This window comes from Rattus rattus, chromosome 3 (genome assembly GCF_011064425.1).
Source record: "Rattus rattus isolate New Zealand chromosome 3, Rrattus_CSIRO_v1, whole genome shotgun sequence".
NCBI lineage: Eukaryota > Metazoa > Chordata > Mammalia > Rodentia > Muridae > Rattus > Rattus rattus.
The window spans coordinates 175,721,625-175,742,561 of record NC_046156.1 but is presented as its reverse complement, the minus strand read 5'-3'; the positions used below and the strand labels follow the sequence as shown (position 1 = coordinate 175,742,561).

The following is a 20,937-nucleotide window of genomic DNA, read 5'->3' as shown; positions in this document are numbered from 1 at the left end:
CCCTGCGCTAATAGAGTAACAAAAAATTGTTTTTCAATATGTATGGAGCTATTGGGATGGGTGGATGGATGAGGAGATGCCGAGGATATCTTAAAATCCTACCTTCGGAAAGGGAATCAAAGTGTTCTTAGGAAGAAGAATGCTTACTTAAAGTGACTTCCTAATACAAAGCCCTGAAACTCACCTAGACATCACCTCCTACATTTATGAGACAGCAGACACAAGTCTGACTACAGGATGATCTTTCATAAAACTTGAGTTAGAAAACAAATCACCTGAAAGAACATTTCAACAAACATTGAATTACTAAATGAAAATAAAGTTTAGATGCTGAAGGAAAGAGCAAAGGACCAGAAAAACAAGAACGATAGGAAAAATACACAGAAGCTACCATACCTAAAGGAGTCCTCTTCACTGAACTGAAAATCCAATAAGTGGGTAAATAGCAGGTTAGGAACAGCTGAAGAAATGTTATGAACTCAAAACAGAACTGGGAAAATAAACCAGGTTTTCATACAAAAAGAAAGGGATCGCTATAGGAATATGAGGCCAAACCACACAGACTAGATTAAGAAAATCCTAATTAAAGCAAGTGGGAGTTCCAGAAAAAATTGGATGAGATAGGAAATTAATGATATACCAAGAAATCATCACTGATATTTTCCATATTTGATTGAGATAAGTCCTTATTTTTGAAATGCTCCCATGAGTCCTAAGAAGGAAATAGAAAAAGCTATCTATATAGAAATTTATTAAGAAATAATTAGGGAACAAAGGCAATGGCCTTAATAGCAACAGAAAGGAAACAATGTTTTATAAAGAATATTATCAGAATTCTTATAGTCACTAATGACACAAAGGAAATGCATCATTTTCAAAATATGGATGCTAAAAGTAGTCTTCTTAAAGTTCTTTACATAATTAAATTATTATTCAGTGAGTATAAGGCAAGACATGTTTAGAACAACAAAGAGCGGTAAGCAAAGAAATGAAAGAGCATCCACAGACATCTAGAACATGAATAGCAAACCCTATAGAGACAATGATTTGGGAGGAGAAATTTTTAAAAAGAGGAGGTGGGACTAAAATTCTGGATAAGAGAACTTGTAAGGTAAAAGGAGACATTTGTGTGTGTGTGTGTGTGTGTGTGTGTGTGTGTGTGTGTTATATGAATGTGTGCAGGCCAAGCCTGTATGCAGAACCCAGGGGAAGATATCATGTCTTTTCCCCTGTCCCTGTCTATTTTGGAAAGCATGCTTGTTATACTGGCTCATCTGATTGGCCAGTGTGCTTCCTGGGTAGGCCACCATAGGCTTCGCTCTTCCCTTACGTCAGCATGCCCTTCTCTCCAACACTGTGATTATGAGTACTTGTGGCTCTGCCTGCATTCTGGAGATCGGAACTGAGGTCCTCTTACTGTCACAGCAAGGGCTCTTGCTTGTTGAGACATCTTCTCAGTTTCAACAATCAGATTTCTAATATCCTTATGTTCTTCAAGGAAAGAATAAGAATATCAAGAGGACTCTTTAAAATTAAGCGTGTTTGTTAAATCTTGATTGACAAAGACTCAATAGAAATGAAATGCGTGACTTGTAAATACAGAAGAAGAGGCAAAGAAAGCAGTGTGGTTAGGAAATAAAAGACAGAGACTACATTGAGACAGAGTTGGGGTGTATGAAAATGAAAGACACAGACAGGAAGAACAAACCTAAACCTGCTGTTATAAAAAATAATTAAAAATACAATTAAGCAAACTAGTAGGAAAGATAGGCCGAAGGGCAAAGGTGTGTGTGCATACGTGTGTGTGTGTGTGTGTGTGTGTGTGTATGTGTGTGTGTGTGTGTGTGTGTATGTGACTTACCAAAGAGAAAGATGGCAACTAAGAACATAAGTGGATGCTCTCCGTCATTTGTCATCAGGGAAGTATCAACTAAAGCAACAACAAAATACCAGCACCCACCTCTGAGGCCACTAATAGCACCACCGCTGAGACATGCAGAGTGTGTGCAGCTCTCTTGAGTCCACGGAAGACGCACAATGATGGAGCTGGTTTGGAAATCCAAGTTTCTTGGAATTCCTATTAATACCGTGGCATCGGTCATCCTGTGTCCGAACCCACAGAGTATATAACTTTGAAGTGAAACCTCTTCTTTTTTATTTTGGTTTTTAATTAAAACAGAATTATATGACTTCCTTCCCATTCTGTTCTCTGGCTTCTCAGAGTTACTGTCCTTCAAACTCCTCCCATACCATATCCTCAAGTTGATAGCTTCTTGTTCTTTGTTATAGACACATATATGTATATACACAAATGTACATAAATAGATCCTGTGAGTCTATTATATATTTATAAACATATATTAACATATATAAACTATATATAAACTATATATATATATATATATATATATATATATATAGTTTCAAGGCTGACCACTCTATATTGGACAACTAATAAGGAGCTTGTTCATGGGAGAGGCTAATTTTCCATCTTCCAACTGTCAAGAGTTTTTTGTGTTTCATTGTCTGGTGGTGAGGTCTCATGAAAATTTCTCCCTTCCACCTTAACATATCTGTTGATACTGTCATTGTTCTAGTCTAGTTTATTTACCCATTTCTAGGAAGGACGGTTTCCCAACAGACTTTCTGGTATTAACAACTTTTATTATCTTCCCTCTGCCTCTTCTGGATTTCTTTGAGCTACAGATGTAGAAACTGGGATGTAGAGGTATTTCTTGGGGCAGGTTTCCTGTGACTCACTGATTTATGCATTGGGTCCAGTTGTGGTTTTCTGTGAGGGCTTCTACTTGCTATAAAGGGAAGCTTATTTTGATGAGGTGTGGTAGTTACATTCATGTGTATAAGGATGATACTTAGGGTATGGTAAAGAATATCCTGGTCTAGCAAAGTGGTAGTAGTTGATTATTTTCTAACGTCCATGACCTCACTAGCCCCAGGGGTCTGACTACGTTTACTAGGCATTATTTCCCTGCGTCAAATAGCTTTTAAGTCCAATTAGACAACTATTATCTGCACTTACATGTGGACACCACTGCTTACACGCTTATGCCTATCTTGTCATGCTGGTAACTGTGGGTGTATAATAGTGTGCCAATGTGGGTTCTTAATTGAAACTAAATACCACTCTAGTGAGGAATGTTGATTGGGGTACCTTATGTTTGTGTTGAAGCCAGGGATACATAGGAAATCTCTGTACCTAATTTTCAATTTTCTTGTGAACCTAAAAGTTTTATAAAAGTTAAGGGAAGAGGAGCAGTTAAAAGAAATCTAGTCTTGTAGTCTTCTTGAGGAATTCTTCTATGATATGAGAACATTAAAATTGATGAAAAAAGATTGGAAACATACTCACCAAAAAAGGCACTGGGACTGCATTAGCAGCACACATGAGACTGCAAGGTCAAAGGCAGCGTTATGAAAGGTTAATGTACATAGTAGGTAAAGGAAAAATTTACTAAAAAGTTCTAATTATCCCAAAACTGCATGCACCTATCAAAACTGGCCAAAATTTTAGAAAATAAAGGCTTTTTGCAATTTCATATCAGAATTAATAATTTGACTTATGATATATACTGGTTATCATAATTATATGTGTTAGATTATATGGTTATGAAATTATAAAGACATACAAAATTACAAGATAATAAAACTTTTGTAGGTATTTCTTTCCCACAATGAAATGACACTCATTCTTTTCATGTGCACTTGGGATACATTCAAATATTATCGACATGTATAACTAATTATATATTGCTATTATAACTCTTATAAAACTTGTTATCAGTTTCCCACTGCTAGACCTTTGACTGCTTTTGCAACCTGTCTGGGTCATATCTATCTAATAGTGTTTTGTGTACTACAAAATTCTTATTTAAAGAGCCCAATGTGGAAATAAATAATGGAAACATAGAAAATTAATTTGTAAATCAGAGAAATAAACATCTACGATATTTCCTCAGTCAAACAAAAAGTGATAATAAGATGAATATCAAAACTCATAATATTAAACAAAACTGGTCTTTAAGAGTGAAACTTAGTCCTTTATGCACGTGTTAAAATAGAAAAATAAGGATTTATTAGAAAATTCACAAAGTTAAAAATATAGAAAGAAAGCAAACCGTCTTGGATATTATAAATCATTACTAAAGGACAGGGGAGCAGAAGTGGAGAGGAATGGGTACAGAAAAGTTCTGAGTTTTGCAAGGAAAATACTTGGGACTGAGTGAAAAGTTAGTGTTGGTTATGAAAATAACTGCACTGTATGTAGGAGGTTTTCTAAAAGCATAGATACCAAGACACATTCACACATACACACACACACACACACACACACACAGACACACACACACATGCACACACACGCACACACAGACACACACACACACAGGGGAAAGTAGAAAGGAAGACAGACAGAGACAGAGAGAAACAGAGAGAATAAAGAATGGGAGAGCCTGAAGGGTAATGGATATTGTAATTAACTTGTAGTATTATTTCACATCACAATAAGTCCAAGTATTTGTTGGTATATTTTAAATATATGCAAGTTTTATTTGTTAGAAAGGCCTTGAAAAGTAAAACCTTACTAAGAGAAAGGAAGAAAAACTGGTGATCAACAGAATACAGAAAGCCAAATACTGAATATCTATTTATTATTTAAAAAACTACTTTTTACATAATGGGAATAGGAAATACAGATATAATTCCCAGAATAAAGAATCATAACTACTGATGCAATAGACTTTCAGGAGAATTCCAAGAACTATTTTATATCAATACATTTGAAAAATAGAAATTACTGAAAATGACTCAACTAGAAATAGAAAAAATCTCAGAATCTTTATTGATTAAGGACAAAGTCCAAATATTTAAAAGTTAACTAACTGAAAAATGCATTTAAACCAGACCACTTGTACTCATCATTCACCAAGACATCAAGGGACACATAACCCATACTTCATATGAATGCTTTGAGAGAAGGGGGAAATTAAGATAATAAATCAGAAGCAGACAGAGCTTATGACAAGAACGTGAGAATGCTTTGAAATTAGAAAGTGTGTCAATGTCATTCACCACACTAAGATGTGCAGCAGTAAAAGATGATTTGATCCTCTCCCCACTACAGAAAGGCAACCAGTAAGATTCAACTCATTCACAGCCAAAGAAAATCAACATTTGTTTTTCTGCCAAGTAGGAAAATCAGGTAGATTCCTTGATCAGATAAGACATATGTATGGCATAACTAATCCTTTTAGCAACCAAAAAGGCTTCCTTCTCAGCTTAGATGTAAGACAAAGACTGTTATCAGCAGGTGTTTCAGGGCCAAATAGCATAGTAAGGAAAAAAAAAAAAAGAGAACACACATCAGAGAGGGAGGAATAAAAGTTCCATTTTATTAATAGCAAACAAAGCTAGAAAATATCTGAGAATTTTGAATACAAATATAATAATTTAAGTACAAACTTTATAGAAGAACATTAAAGAAGACCTGAATAAATGCAGAGAAGTCAGGCATTAGAAATCAGAAGAGTCATTGCCTAATTTTTCCCAAATTATCATATCAATTAATAACTTTCAGGCAAAAACCTCAAAGAAACCTTTCAGTATATCTGAAAAATATATTCCAAGATATATCCTATGGAAGGATGAAACTCCAGGAAATTTTAACAAAGGGGGGGGGAGAACAAGGAAGCCATCGTATGCAGAAGGGTAGAACATAATGAAATTAGAGGATTCGAGCCTACCACTACCAAGTCTACCCTCTTCACCCACCACCATGTTCCTCATGGAGAGTCTTACTTTAGAGGTGTTTCCAGGTCTGAGAGAAAGGGAAAGTGTATCAGCATGAATGGATGGGGAGGAGGAAATGGCTGATTGAACTAAACTCCTAAACCCTGCTGAACAGCGATGCGAATTTTTCTGTTGGGTCTAACAGATCAAAAACTACAATGTGTTAAGTATCAGTGAACACATACAGAAGTAACACTAAAATCAGGACTGAAGTAGCACCCTTCGATGCATTAGAAAAATATCTATGTCTGAGAGAATCTAGATTATTTATCACTTTGTAATAGATATTGGAAATGATAGTAAACACTTGAAGGAACAGTATGATGATATATTGAAATTGTTTTATTAGTGAGTATTTGAAGCATGTGATCTTAATGGTTCTTCTTCTAAAAAAGATAAGCCACTTCTATGCCACCTAATTAATTTGAGCTTGAATATTTTATTTGCAATCAGCTGGAAGTAGCTTGTGAACATACTTAAACTCTACTCATCTGATATCTACCAACTCGTATGTTTAAGTACCTACTCAATACTATAGTATTCTATAGACTATTCAGTCTATTGTAAGAAATTTAACTCATAGGCCCTATGTATCCTCAAATTCTTTACTTTCTAATTAGTCAGATATGGTCCAGAATGCAATTTTTAAAGCAATTAAGAGTTGAGCAAGATGGGATTGAAAATAAATTGTATAAAAAATAAACAAACAATATTCTAAGAGGGAAAGAATTTGACACATTCTGCTTAGCATCTGGAACCCTCCTATTAAACATATTTTTCCATTTATGTGTGATCAGAAAGAACATGATAGAAATTCAGAGATAAAAAACATTCACAGTTCAGATACTGTTGCTGGCAATGTCTTCTGTTCACAGTGGGGGAGCAGACATGTACCAAAGGTCTACTTGTGGGCTAGATTTGATGGAAAGAACAGAGAGATCACAGTGGAGAAGAGTCCCAATCTGTCGGTATCATGAACTGTAGGATTCTGTTGCCTTTAGCTCCATACAGTGGAGTGTTCTGGCCATATCTGGCTGCAGAAATAGACTCCCGAAAGAAGTACTTGTAAAGACAGTATAGAAACCGTTGGAAGGAAAGGAGGAGTGGAGAAAGACTAACAATGCAGAAATCTTGTCATTTTGTTTTTGGGTCCCATGTCTCTGCTTATTTTCTGCTATTAATTTGCTGTTCAAATGACAATGTCTTCTAAGAACTTGAGGTGTTGCCTGTTGCAGGGAAACAGAAGGATTAGATTGCTCATCAGAATATGTCAGATGAAGTCTAGCATAGACAGTAGAGCCTGTCTACTTACTTCAAGGAAATGAGCCCGGAAAGGAGTTTAGTTCTGTGGAATATCCTTTTCCCCCTACAGCTTCCTGCAGGAAACGGTGATTGTTACACTCTTGCTTCATGTGGCATCTGATGGTGGCCACTTCTGAGGGCTGAGGAACACTGGATTTTTGCTAAGGGATCATTTAAATTATCATGTAGATCACAGTAGGATTTTATAATGGCCAAGTGGCTCTTTTAAGCACTGTGCTCTCTAACTTCCATGTAATACCTCATCTGCTTCTCTTTACTGAGCTTTAGGCTTTCCACAGCTCATGCCTAAAGAAACTAAGGGGCGGAGATCAAGTAATTAACCTTGTTGCCCATCTTAAGCATAATGGGAGGAGGCAATTAGTTGCTAATGCAGTGATTATTTTCCCCTTACGGTTGTTCATGCAGACTGTTGATGGACAGAAAGATTATACTATTCTAGGAAATAAGAGAATTTTAATTGCTGTATTTGATAGTTTCAGTATTTCTTAAAACAGTATTTCATGATGGAGCTGGGAATATGGAAGATCAGTGAGTAATGTGTTTGCAGTCCAAGCATGAAGACCCAATTCAGTTCTCTAGTATTGATGTTGATGCTAGACGTGGAAGTTGCAATTCCAGCAGTGGTTGGTAGGGGAGTGCAGTGCACAGGCACACAATAGGACTGACTGGGCAATCTCTCTGAAATGGTAAAACGGTGAGTTTCCGGTGTACTGAGCGACTGTCTCAGCATGTAAGGTGGATAGCATGTGAAGAAGAAAACCTCTAGCTTTCATGTGTGAGTGCACAGGTAAGCACACACACACACACAGACACACACACACACACACACACACACACACACAACCAATTTAAAACTTTACAAACAAATTTATACTGAACATGGATCAGAAATTCTACCTTCTGTTTTCCCAAATCCCCAACTCTTCTGACATTCTGGAAATGTTGCCTGAGAGCATGGCTGGATTTGCTATTTCACTGGAGGAATGTTCTGTGTTCTTTGGAACTCCTCGAATCACCTACTCAGCTTGTGATTCTAGTATTTTAAGTACTTATAATCTTAAACCACAATTTACTGAATAGCATTTTCTTTCGAGGTAAAGTCTCACTATGTAGACTTACCTGGCCCGTAATTTCCTGTGTAGATAGGTTGACCCAGAACTGGAAGAGACACCCCTGCCTTTGACTCCCGAGTACTGGGATCCAAGATGTGTATTACTATATCTGGCCCTATTGAATACTATGTTTAAGGCCTTTTGATACCATGTGGATCTTTATATGAGATAGGGTATTTGTAGGTATGAGACAATGAACAGCACAGGAAAGCATGGAGCACTTAATGGATAGCTACATTTTCCTATTTCATCTCAGGGAACCCCATCATTTGAAAGGTATTTTCTTCAAAATGGTTACTTCTTTCTACCTCCTGACTCTATAAAGCATCCCAAATTTCATCTACCCAGAATGAAAAAGAGGTAATTAACAAAACAAACCACCAATCAATAGCCGTTTCCCCCATCGCTAACTCTTTAGTGACTGTTTCATAGCCATGTTGGTTTTTTTTTGTTTGTTTGTTTTTGTTTTTGTTTTTGGCCTGCTACAAGATGACTTTGGTGACAATGCCACCATTTGTGTCTAACTGGTCACAATATGTTTGGAAATCATAAGGAATAGGTTGTATGCTTCCAAAACATGATAAACAATTCAGTGTCTCCAGTAGGACAGCAGACGATTAGGACAATTCACGAGCAGACTCAGTTATGAGCCAGGATGTAGTGTGGTAGGCAGTGCGGCACTACGAAGAGATGAATCAGAAGTCAGACAGCACTCTTTCTCCAGCAACACTGAATCCAGCTGAATTAATGATCAGAGAACGTGCAGTGAGATCCGATGCTACTCAGCTTTGTACTTAACCCAGTACCTATTATGCTGCTGAAATCTCATTCAATATTGAGCAATGTCTGCCCCCTCCAATTAATGTGAGCCTTACGTGTTTCCATTTGATTTTTTTTCTGATTTCTACATTTTTAAGAGACTTTACAGACTCATTCTACTGATTTTCTTTCTGCTATTATACAAGGCTGATTTCACCACAATTACTTAGCGTTCTCAACCCTAGTAATTCTGTTGGCTATATATGAAGATCAGAACTGGTCGGATCTGTGTTATATCCACGGTATTTTGTCAAGGGGAGAAGTAGCTTCAAAAAATCTTACATTTCATATTAGAAGCAAAAAAAAAGCAAAATTTGACCCATTTTCCTTAATGTAACTGTGCTTGCATACGAGTTTTAACTTAAAATAAAAAGATTTCCTTCTTTCAAATATCAAATAAAATTAAGATTCCCAGGATCATATGTTATGCAGTTTGTATTTAATTCTTGAAAATAACACTGATAATTTTGATAGTGTGATCTGAAAGGAATAAATATTCATCACCTTGAACAATTTCCTCTCTACTAGTAAAGTTATATTTTGTGAGGTTATTTTGATTTCTTTAATATGCCATGTGAATTATCAGAACAAATACATTGATAATTCTATTCTGTGGGTAGTGAGTAAAATAATTTCCAAAGATTCTTTTCTTAATGTCTAACTCTCAGAAATCATGCTCAGTATATTAAGCCAATCCTAAACATATACAACACTGAGCTCCAGTGTTGACAGTCTTCTTTGGCATTACTGATGTTTGCCTTATTCAGATGTGAAGGTTTGAGTGAGAATGTCTTCTGTAAGCTTGATGTTTGAATACCTGATTCCCCAGGTGGTAGTGCTGTTTGAAAACTGGGGGTGGGGAGATCTTTTTGTGGTTTAGGTATAAGCATAATAGTGGCTTCTTAGAGGAAATTGGGCAGTGCTCCATTGTCTCTTTCTATTTTCTGAAATACTTTGGACAGTATTCCTAGTACCTCTTCTTGGAAAGTCCGATAGAATTCTGCACTAAACCTATCTGGTCCTCAACTTTTTTTGATTGGGAGACTTTTAATAACTGCTTCTATTTCTTTAGGGGTTATGGGACACTTTAGATGGTTTATCTGATCCTGACTTAACCTTGGTACCTGGTATTAGTCTAGAAAATTATTGCATCCAGATTTTCTAGTTTGGTTGAGTATAGGCTTTTGTAGAAGGATTTGATGATTTTTTGAATTTCCTCAGATTCTGTTGTTATGTCTCCCTTTTCATTTCTGATTTTGTTAATTTGGAAACTCTCTCTGTGCACTCGGGTTAGTCTGGCTAAGGGTTTATCTATCTTGTTGATTTTCTCAAAGAACCAGCTCTTGGTTTTGTTGGTTCTTTATATAGTTCTTCTTGTTTCTATTTGGTTGATTTCATCTCTGAGTTTGATTATTTCCTGCCTTCTACTCCTTTTCTGTGAATTTGTTTCATTCTGTTTTACAGCTTTCAGGTGTGCTGTCAGGAGCTCCTAGTGTATGCTGTCTCCTGGTTCTTTTTGGAGGCACTCAGAGCTATAAGTTTTCCTCTTAGCGCTGCTTTCGTTGTATCTCATAAGTTTGGGTATGTTGTGCCTTCATTTTCATTAATCCTAAAAAGCCTTTAATTTCTTTCTTTATTTCTTCCTTGATCAAGTTATCATTGACTAGAGCACTGTTCAACTTTCATATATATCTGGGCTTTCTGTTTTTGTTGCTATTGAAGACAAGCCTTAGTCAGTGGTGATCTGATAGAATGCATGAGATTATTTCAAACTTCTTGTATCTGTTAGGCCTGTTTTGTGACCAATTATATGGTCAGTTTTGGAGAAGGTACCAGGAGGTGCTGAGAAGAAGGTATATTCTTTTGTTTTAGGATGAAATGTTCTATACATATCTGTTAAATCCATTTGGTCCATAACTTCTGTTAATTCCTCTGTATCTCTGTTTACTTTCTGCTTTCAAAATCTGTCTATTGATGAGTGTGGGGTCTTGTCATCTCCTACTATTATTGTGTGAGGTACAATGGGTGCATTGAGCTTTAGTAAGGTTTCTTTTACGAGTGTGGGTACCCATGCATTTGGAGCACAGATATTCAGAATGGAGAGTTCATCTTGGTGGATTTTTCCTTTGATGAGTATGAAGTGTCCTTCCTTATCTTTTTTGATAATGTTTGGTTGAGAGTTGATTTTATTTGATATTAGCATGGCTACTCCAGTTTGTTTCTTGGGACCATTTGCTAGGAAAATTTTTTCCCCAGCCTTTTACTCTTAGAAAGATTCTGTCTTTGTCACTGAGGTGTGGTTCCTGTATGCAGCAAATGCTGGGTCCTGTTTACCTATCCAGTCTCTTAGTCTATGTCTTTTTATTGGTAAATTGAGTCCATTGATGTTGAGAGATATTTTGTTGTTAGAAGTGGAATTATGTTTGTGTGGCTATCTTCTTTTGGTTAGTTGAAAGAAGATTACTTTCCTGCTTTTTCTAGGTTGTAGTGTCCATCCTTGTGTTGGAGTTTCCCATCTATTATCCTTTGTAAGGCTAGAATTGTGTAAAGATACTGTGTAAATTTAGCTTTGTCATGGAATAGCTTGGTTTCTCCATCTATATTAATTGAGAGTTTTGTTGGATACAGTAGCCTGGTCTGGCATTTGTGTTCTCTTAAGGTCTGTGAGACATCTACCCAGGATCTTCTAGCTTTCATAGTCTTTGTTGAGAAATCTGGTATAATTCTCATAGGTCTGCCTTTATGTGTTACTTGACCATTTTCCCTTATGCTGTTGATATTCTTTTTTTTGTTTAGTGTGTTTGATGTTTTGACTATTATGTGACGAGGGAAATTTCTTTTCTGGTCCAATCTACTTGGAGTTCTGTAGGTTTCTTGTATGTTTATGGGCAATCAATGGGAGGATAGGTCCTTGGTCCTCTGAAGGCTTGATTCCCCAGTATAAGGGAATGCCGGGGTGGGGGAGGTGGGAAGGAATGGGTGGGTCAGTGGGGGAGCAACCTCATAGAAGCAGGGGGAGATAGTGGGTTTCTGGAGGAAAAACAGGGAAAAGGGATAATATTTAAAATGTATATTAAAATATCCAATAAAAGAAAAAAAGAAAAGTTTGGGAGGTATGGTCTTCTTGGAAGAGCCTATTACTTGGGAAGGACTTTGAGAGTTTAAAGACTGATAGTATTTCCAATTCACTCTCTCTGTTTATTGTTTGTGGTTTAAGAAATAAAATTTTGGCTTGGCTCCAGTTTTTGTTCCTCTCCTCTGCCATCATAGATACAACCATCTGGACCTGTCAGGCCAAATCAAATTTCTTCTATAAGATGATTTAGTCCTGCATTCATCACTGCAATAGAAAAACCATCGATGCATCTTTTATCTCAGTTTCTTTGGAATGCCCCATCCTCACAGGTCTGTGCACCACAGGTCTGCACCATAGCTTGTCAGCTTTGTGACAGCAATACTCTCCTGAATGTCAGTGAAAAGGTGGACAGACTTATTTGCACCAATTATCCACTAATCAAAGAGGAGTCAATATGAAGATGTTGATCTATTCCAGGAGTTTATTTTCCTCCTTTGGAAATTCTCCCATCATTTCTTAGAGGAATGGTTACCCAACCCTGAATTATTCTGTAGTCATTGATTCCTGTTTAGCTGAGTGGAATAGAAGTCTAGGGAATTCTTTTCCATAGTCTGATCAAATAGAGCCCCATTTGTCCTCTCTTGATAGAAGCCAGATATTATCATCTGTATCCAGCCTCTAGTTCCTGAGGTAAGAACTAGACAGTTGATTCAGAAACTGTGCAGGGACTCCTTTGAAGTCAGAGATCTTCAAACTAGAGTGAAAAAAAAGAAAGAAAAAAAAAACGTTGTAGTGCTAGCTTCAACAGTGGATTCCAAAAGAATCATGTTCCTGGCAAAAATGGATTTTCCCTCCTGGAACTTGTAGTTCAGAATGGATAAAATAGTAGTGTCACATACAGAAGTTATACAGTTTTTATTTGTTTGATCTCTCATATATTACATCCTGACCACAGTTTCCCCTTCCTCCTCTCCATCCCCCAACTCCCCTCTTCCTGCATTCATTCCTCTTTTGGTCCCCTTCAGCAAAGGGCAGACCTCCCAGGGATATCAATCAAACATGGCATATCAAATTGCAAAAAGACTAGGCACCTTCTCTCATATTAAGGTTGGACAAGGCAACCCAGTAGAGTAACAAAGGTCCCAAAATCAGGCAAAATCACTCTCTTTGTTAAAGTCCCATAGAAACACCAAGTTACAGAACTGTAGACCATGAAGAAGGCCTATGTTAGACCCTTGCAGGCTTCCTGCTTGTCAGTTCAGTCTCAGTGAGCCGCTATGAGTCCAGGTTAGTTCATTCTGTAGTTTTCTTGTGGTGTCTTTGACCCTCCAGGCTCTTACTATCCTTTCTCCTCTTCTTCCAGAGGATGCACTGAATTTTGCCTAATGTTTGGCCATGGGTCTCTGGGTCCATTTACATTAGTTGTTGGATGGAGCCTCTCTGACAGTGATTATGCCAACCAATGAGATATGTTCATCAGAGGAACAATAGTTACAGTAGAATTAGACACAGATTCCAGGAAAGAAAGAAGAATAAACGTTATGGTAGAACTTTCCTACCATTGTTCTTCTTGTGATCTATGGCTGGTCCTGAAAAATGTCTTTGTTCATGCTAGACTATTTGGTATCTCCTCTCTTGTTAAATGAGATTTTCATCCCCCAAACAGGTAAACTCCTCACCCTATACCTTGGGACTCATGAGAGTGGAAACTTAGGGTATTAACCTCAAGCTCTGCCTTTTAGAACTTCATTGCACACCTGACTAGACCAGGCATCTTATTCACTGGGAAAAGGCAGCCAGAGCTCTGTAGCTCTTTCAACCCATTGTATCACTTCCCATGGAAAGATGCTTCACAGAGCTACCTCCCAAATTCTTAAAACTAACCCCTTTCTTTTAAACCAGACCAAATCTGTCTTTGGCTATGGTCCTACACTTCACAGTGTCCATCATGCCATATGCTGAGTTGTGTCACTGTTTAGCAAGAGGATGCAGAGTAGATCTGGGTGTTTGGAACATTTTACTCACTTGTCCTCAGGAACGGCAGTGGCCTCCATCTGCTCCTGAGTACAGCTTTTGGATCTGATTCCAATTCTGCATGTAGAAGGTGGTCTGAGATCCACTATCACCAAGTAGAAGCCCAAACTTTTATTCTTATTGACTTTTCATTCAGTCAAGCTTAATTTATATATATATATATATATATATATATATATATATATACTGCATATATATATATATATATATATGCAGTAGACGGATTATGTTTGGTTTTAAAGTGCTTGTTGAGTTATGAAATTCTGATTCCAGCCAAGCTCTTTGTTCTAGTTACCTCTCTACTCCTGTCTTTTTTTCACTTCTCCATCATTCTCATTAGAATGTTGTTGAATTGTTAAAGGCTTTTATTGTTCTCAAATCTGTCAATGGGTTTTCAACAGTGGAAGGTCCTCAGATGAATGTATTAAAGACAGGTTGGTGCATTCATTCTTTCTGACCAGCCCCCCTCCAACATTTCAGTCTCATAACTGAGGTTGTTTACTGATCCTCATAACCCCTACATTATAATTTATTCCTTTCAATTTCTGGAGGTATTCCTTGCATGTTTTTATGCCTTGGGACTGGGAAAGTGGTTACCATTTTAATTGTACATAGCTTAGTGGTACCCCACAATCTGGTTTCCTATACTTTGCACACATGTTTAGGTTATAAATATCCTTCCTTGTTTCATTTTCCTAACTGGGTTGGACAGTCTGCTTTTTGCTGACACTTTGAGTAGTCACATCTTAAGCCTGGCTAAAATTTGAGAAGTGAGATTTCTAGCAGATAACATCCCTCCTGGTTATAAATTTGCCTGGCAATGACTGAAGATGAATTTAGTCTTTGGGAATGTTCAAAATCATTGAATAAGTAACTTATATGACCATGAGTTGGAAAATGGAACTGAATATCTAAGTGACTAATATGTTTGATGAATGCTGTAGGAATTCAGAATTGATCAAGATCAGTGTGAATGGAATAGTCAATGAAACTTATCAATAAGCTAATAAGTATCACCAATAGCAAAGAACCATTTGTGAATTTTCTAACCCAAACCTGTAATGGATATTATATTAAAAGCTGCACCAAAGCACACAACCTATGGTAGTGTTCTAAAGAGTTATCATGGTATTGGTCAATCTCAGAAAAGGTCTTCTGGAAATAATAAAGTACTCATAGACTTGCATGTACAGAACTAAATACATCTTTCAGTAAATATAAAACTTCTTATATTTCTTGAATTGAAATATCCTTTCTGACTTTTTGGGGAGCGGAGGGAAGTTGAGGACTGAACCCAGGGCCTTGTGCCTTGCTAGGCAAGTGTTCTACCATTGAGTTAAATTTCCAACCCGGAAATATCCTTTTGGAAAAGTCATAGAAAAGTGCACTGGTTTGGGGACTTTCATTTTAGTCACAAGTGTCAGCTCTTTCCAATTTTCCTGTTTTAATTTGAAAAAGATACCAGAAACATTTACAGTAATGTAGGAATAATGTAATAATTATACTTATAATCACCACTCAGATTAAAAAATAAACTATACCGAAAGCAATGCAAATTTATACCACATTGTATCCTCCCTGAGTCAGAGAATTTACTTTTTTTCTGCTCTCTTCCTGGCTTATGTGAATGCAAAGCCATGACCAAAATAGACAAACAGCTTTTAAACCTCCCTTTGTAGTGGACAGTCCACACTGTCACTGAGCTGTAATGAAGCATGAAGCTACCGTCTGCACCTCAGACGGTCCTGACTCCATGTGAATACTGCGCTCCTCCAAGACCTTGTTCCTCTGAGCCTATAAAAACACAGAGCCCATTTTTTCTTAAATCAATACTTGTCCTCTGGACATTCAACTTCAAGAACAGCTTACCTTAGTAAATTCTGCATTTGGTTTCACCAAGTCAGACAGGAGATTTTTCTTTATTTCTTGAGTAGCCCAGCTGTGTACTTTTTAAAATAAATACTTTAAAGTGTTTTCACACGTTTCCCTTGAAGCAAGAGCTTTGAGAAAATAAACATGATTTTTTTTCCTGTTTTAAAGTGCAAATATTCGATACTCTTCAGCATATTGAGAATTGAAAATTACACCAGGAGTTTCAAAGCCTCTTCAAACATAGTCATGATGATCATCGGCTGGATTAATTAAGGAAATGGGAAAATTTGGGAACAAGAACAGCTCTAAGACATTGGCTATTAGCAATGAATAACAAAGTATAGTGATTGTCTCCTACCAGAAAAGGAAGGGGAAGAGTGAGACAGAGTGGGCAGACCAGAGAGATGGCTCCATGGGTAATGGTGCCTGTTGCCATGCCTGAAAATCTGAGTTTCAGCCCCAGAACCCATGAGGGACAAGAAGAAAACAGACTCTAGCGAATTGACTTCACATGGGCACAAAAGTAACTAAATGAATGTTGAAGAAAGGAAGAAAGAAAGAAAGAAAGAAAGAAAGAAGGAGAAAGAAAGAAAGAAAGGAAGGAAGGAAGGAAGGAAGGAAGAAAGAACTTCTCTAAGAGGAGTATCTGATGAGATGTGTCCATGTCTATCAGAGCTCTCGAAAGTCTGTTGGCAGGCACAGATACTATCAATCTCTTTGGTGTTGGGGGACTCTGAGATATGTCCTTGAGTGACTAGACATAGTGGCTAAGGACAAGTAATAAAGATAAATAAATCTTTTAATATGAATGTGAGACTGAAGTAAGAAATACCTCTGTTTTAGGGGACAATTCGCTGAAAAAAGGCATGTGGACTATATAGGAAGAACATTCTTCAGAGCAAATGCCACAGGAGCTCATCGTCACTGTTATTTTCCAATTAAAAAATCTGTAACCATCTTTTACCTAAGGAAGCCTCATAACTCTATGAGGAATCAAGGAGTAGATACAGCAGAAGAGTTTGCCACCTGATAACAAATGAAACCGTGGAATTCCAGACATGAAGCTAAGAAACAGAAAGGGATTTGTCTCAATATAATGTAAAGGGAGGGAAATTCAGAAATGCAGTCTATTAAGGAATTTGTTTAAGTATTTACTACTGTGTGTGTTGCAATGTAATTGTTTAGATTGTTTGAAGACAATGCAGCCCTATGGGAAAACATTGAAGACATTATCTAATGTATTTGATGTGTTTCTATCATTTACATCCATGTTTAATACTGTACATGATCAATTCCAGCACAATAATTACTCAATGATTTATAACATATATATTTGAGAATGAGTATTGTGGGGATGTCCCCATGTCATATGAAATTGATGGGACAAAGTATTCCTTAGCATTCTGGCAATGCTGTGTGGATTTGGCTTGTGATAGACCCAGCTGTGGTACCCATGTTCTGGTATTTAGCAAGCGGTCAGCATGTCTGCAGCTGTCTGACAGGCATAATTATCCTTTCTGCTGTAAAACTGGAAAGCGAGAGGGTTATGTTGTTCTCTACACAGTTCCATTTCAAATCACAAGGACAGGAGAAGAGGATGGTAGACAGGAAGAAAAGCAAAGGAAAAGTCCCCAGACCCAAACATGTCTTTGATAAGAAAAAAACAAAACAAAACAAACGAACAAAAAAAAAAAAACCCAACCCAGCTGTTGGCAAGAAGTGGTGTTTTGTGAGCATGATGGAATCAAAGACTTATATTTCAAGGAGACTTTCTTTTTCTGTAGCACAAACACGATTAAGGGTAATGTGTGTTTTACGTTTTCATTATCCATAAAAGAAAAGTAAGTGGTGCTGGACATATAAGACAAAAATAAATAGTTGGACTTCAGAGGCCTTCGGGCTCTCAAACCTAAGAATTTAATAACCAGACCGCTCATTTGTTTCCAGGTTTGTTTTCATCTTATGGAAAAAACTCAGTAAGGGGCTTTGCTTTGCTTCATTTCAGAACAGGCGACTTTAGTGATATGGGCTTAGCTTTAGCCAACCGTCTCCCCTCCTTTCTCCAGATCCTTCATTCTTTGCCTAGGCAGTCAGATCTTCTCTCTTGCTACTGACATCAAAGGCTACCCCAAACTCTATGCTGCCTGCAACAAGAGAGCAAAAGGACAAGACAGTGAAAGACATGAGATTAAAAAACTAAACAAAACTTCAGCATCTTACAGAATTATCTCCTAAAGAGGAGTAAGGAAGCCTGGGCTGACTGGAAAGATTTCCTACATCTCTTCCTCTTGTTGTGCATGTTTACCACATGGAAGGCTCAGCCTCCTCTGCTTCTCCTAAAATGGCTGCTGTGTGAGTGCAGTTTGTACTCACTGTCATAAGAACACAATGTTCCTGGGGAATAGGTGTTCTGCAACAAACTGCCCCTGACTTGAGGACCTTTCAGAAGCTTGAGGAGAGGAGAGAGGCTGTTGGTGACAGCTTTGGACATCAGAGGAGCCTATACTTACAGTGAGAGTCTGGACCCCATATGCCTAAAGAACATTTTGGATCTGAAGAGGCTTCAGTGGTACTATATGACATAGAGCACATAGAAAGCGACCCATGGTCCACAGAATGAAAAATAACAAGAGCTTGTAACAAATCACCTATCACAGTTACAGGTGTCTACAGCCTTTCAGTGCAAGTCTTACCCACGTCTTCTAGTTAGCTCATGTTGTTGAAAGACACCTTTGTGCCAAGAACTTAAGGCTTCATGTTAAATGTAGACACAGAAACCCAGAGTGGTACTAAAAGCTAATCCTTCTCAATTAATTTCTTAGTGACCCATTCTTTATAATTATCAGTAAATCCATTTTATAATCATCATAAATGTTTAGTGTTATCAATCCTACTGACATATGAGGACCATGATATGTACAGAGAAGGAATGATATGTTATTATTTCATGTATTAGTTATTAGTTGTCTCTCACATGCCAACCACTGTGCTTTATTGGAAATACAATAATAAGAGAGATTTGGTCTTATTCTTATGGAATTCAGTAGCTATTGGGAGATAGAAAATAAACAATTAAAATTAATCTTGGAGTTAGTTATAAATGCTAAGAAGAAAACATAATTCAGTTATGTTTTTAGAGCAAAAAACAAAGGTTTGGATGAGTTACACATGTTAGAAACAGCAGTCTATTTAAGGAGATGGTGTCGAAGTCAACACTTGAATATGTAGGTTAACAGGCAGTGGGGATCCTAAGAACAAAATGAAGTAAGAATAAGTTTAATGTGTTCAAGAAAGGAGAAAGACCAAATGTGGCTGGCACTGTGGGAAAGGTTCACATTAAATGCATTCCGTGAGCACTGGATCACTACCAAAAGCAACAAAAATACTCTTTCCTTTAATTTCATAGCACAATTATGGGGCAGTGACTGGGCAAAGAACACCTTGCTGTTAAAAACAGATTTCTGTGGGTTTTAATCATAAATAAAGCATGTGTCTCTTTTAAGTCCAGACCTTTCTATCCTTTTAAGCCGTCTGGGACCTTGGAGGCTGAGGTTGGGCAGAATTCCACAAGGAACCAGGTGGTTCACTTTTTTGGTTCTCTTCCAAATCATTCTTTTGCAGTCAGGTCCCTTTTGAATTTCCCTTTGAGCTATGCCAAAACAGGCAAGGGCAATTCTTGATACAATGGGCTATTTTTCTCTCTAGTCGTTACATTTCTCTCAGGGACAAACCTTCCCCCTGCACCTTGCTTAGTATTTAGTCAGCATTGATTCATCCTTCTTCATGACTCACAGCATCTGGAAGGATGATCATTATGAATCCAGAAATGAAAATGCTTGAAAGATGATGCATTTTGGTGGTCTCAGGGATGAGAGGACTACGAACTACCTCTTGTTCTGAGATTTGTGGATTTAAGTTCAATTTCTCCATTAGGAGACACAGAACCACTGCCAGAGGGTTTTCTTGTTCTCTGAGTATCAAGAAATGAACTCATAAAGTTTGCCAAATTTATTTTAGAATCATTAATGTTTTATTAATAGAAGATGATCGGCTCTTATTTTTGATTCAGTATTTTAAAAGTAACCCAAATTATGAACAATATAATACCATCCAAACTTAAAAGTGCCTCATCTAGACATAATACAGGTCACATACACAAAAATCTGTGCATGTTTGTCCATGTGCACATGCAGGTATCAGGGCCGATGTGTGTCAATGTATGCTTGCATTTATATGTCCCATTTAAGATAGGCATCAAAAATGAGAAAGTAGGGGTTGGGGATTTAGCTCAGTGGTAGAGCGCTTGCCTAGGAAGCGCAAGGCCCTGGGTTCGGTCCCCAGCTCCGAAAAAAAAAGGAAAAAAAAATGAGAAAGTACAAGCGACAGGATTTAGGGAGAAAGGACAATACCACAGGCAGCTGATGAGCTAAGAAGTATCTTGATAACTCGCTGTTTCAAGAATGGTAGTCACAACAATGGTATCCACAGCACAGGGGAGTTTTTATACATGCCAAGTCTCATGCTTTACACAACCAAGGCCACTGAGTCAAATTTCAGCAAGCTCCCAAGTAAAGCAAACGTGCAATTTCACATTGGTGAAGTGTTGTCTAGATGATGGCATGTGTTTGGGGGTTTGTTCTTACCATCTGCCTTTGCTGGTAATCTCCTCGAGCAGATCACATCCTATTCGAGGCTAAACTACTATTCTTTCTGAAGGAGCCCTGTGCACTTCATCCTAGCATTTATCATACTTTGTGACAATGGTGATTTTCCTGCCTGTCTCCACTCACTGCAACAAGAACACAAGAAGGAAACAGTCAGATAAGGCTTGTACACTGTTTTATTTCCAAATGCTTGTCCTAACGCATGATATGTAGCAGATGTTCAGTAATTAAC

General features: G+C 37.5%; 1 protein-coding gene across 1 annotated transcript in view; it reads left to right on the top strand.

Moving 5' to 3' along the window:
* Positions 1-20,937, top strand: part of Plcxd3 (phosphatidylinositol specific phospholipase C X domain containing 3) — a 168,190-nt gene that overhangs the window by 69,192 nt on the left and 78,061 nt on the right. The gene's annotated exons all lie outside the window — the stretch shown is intronic.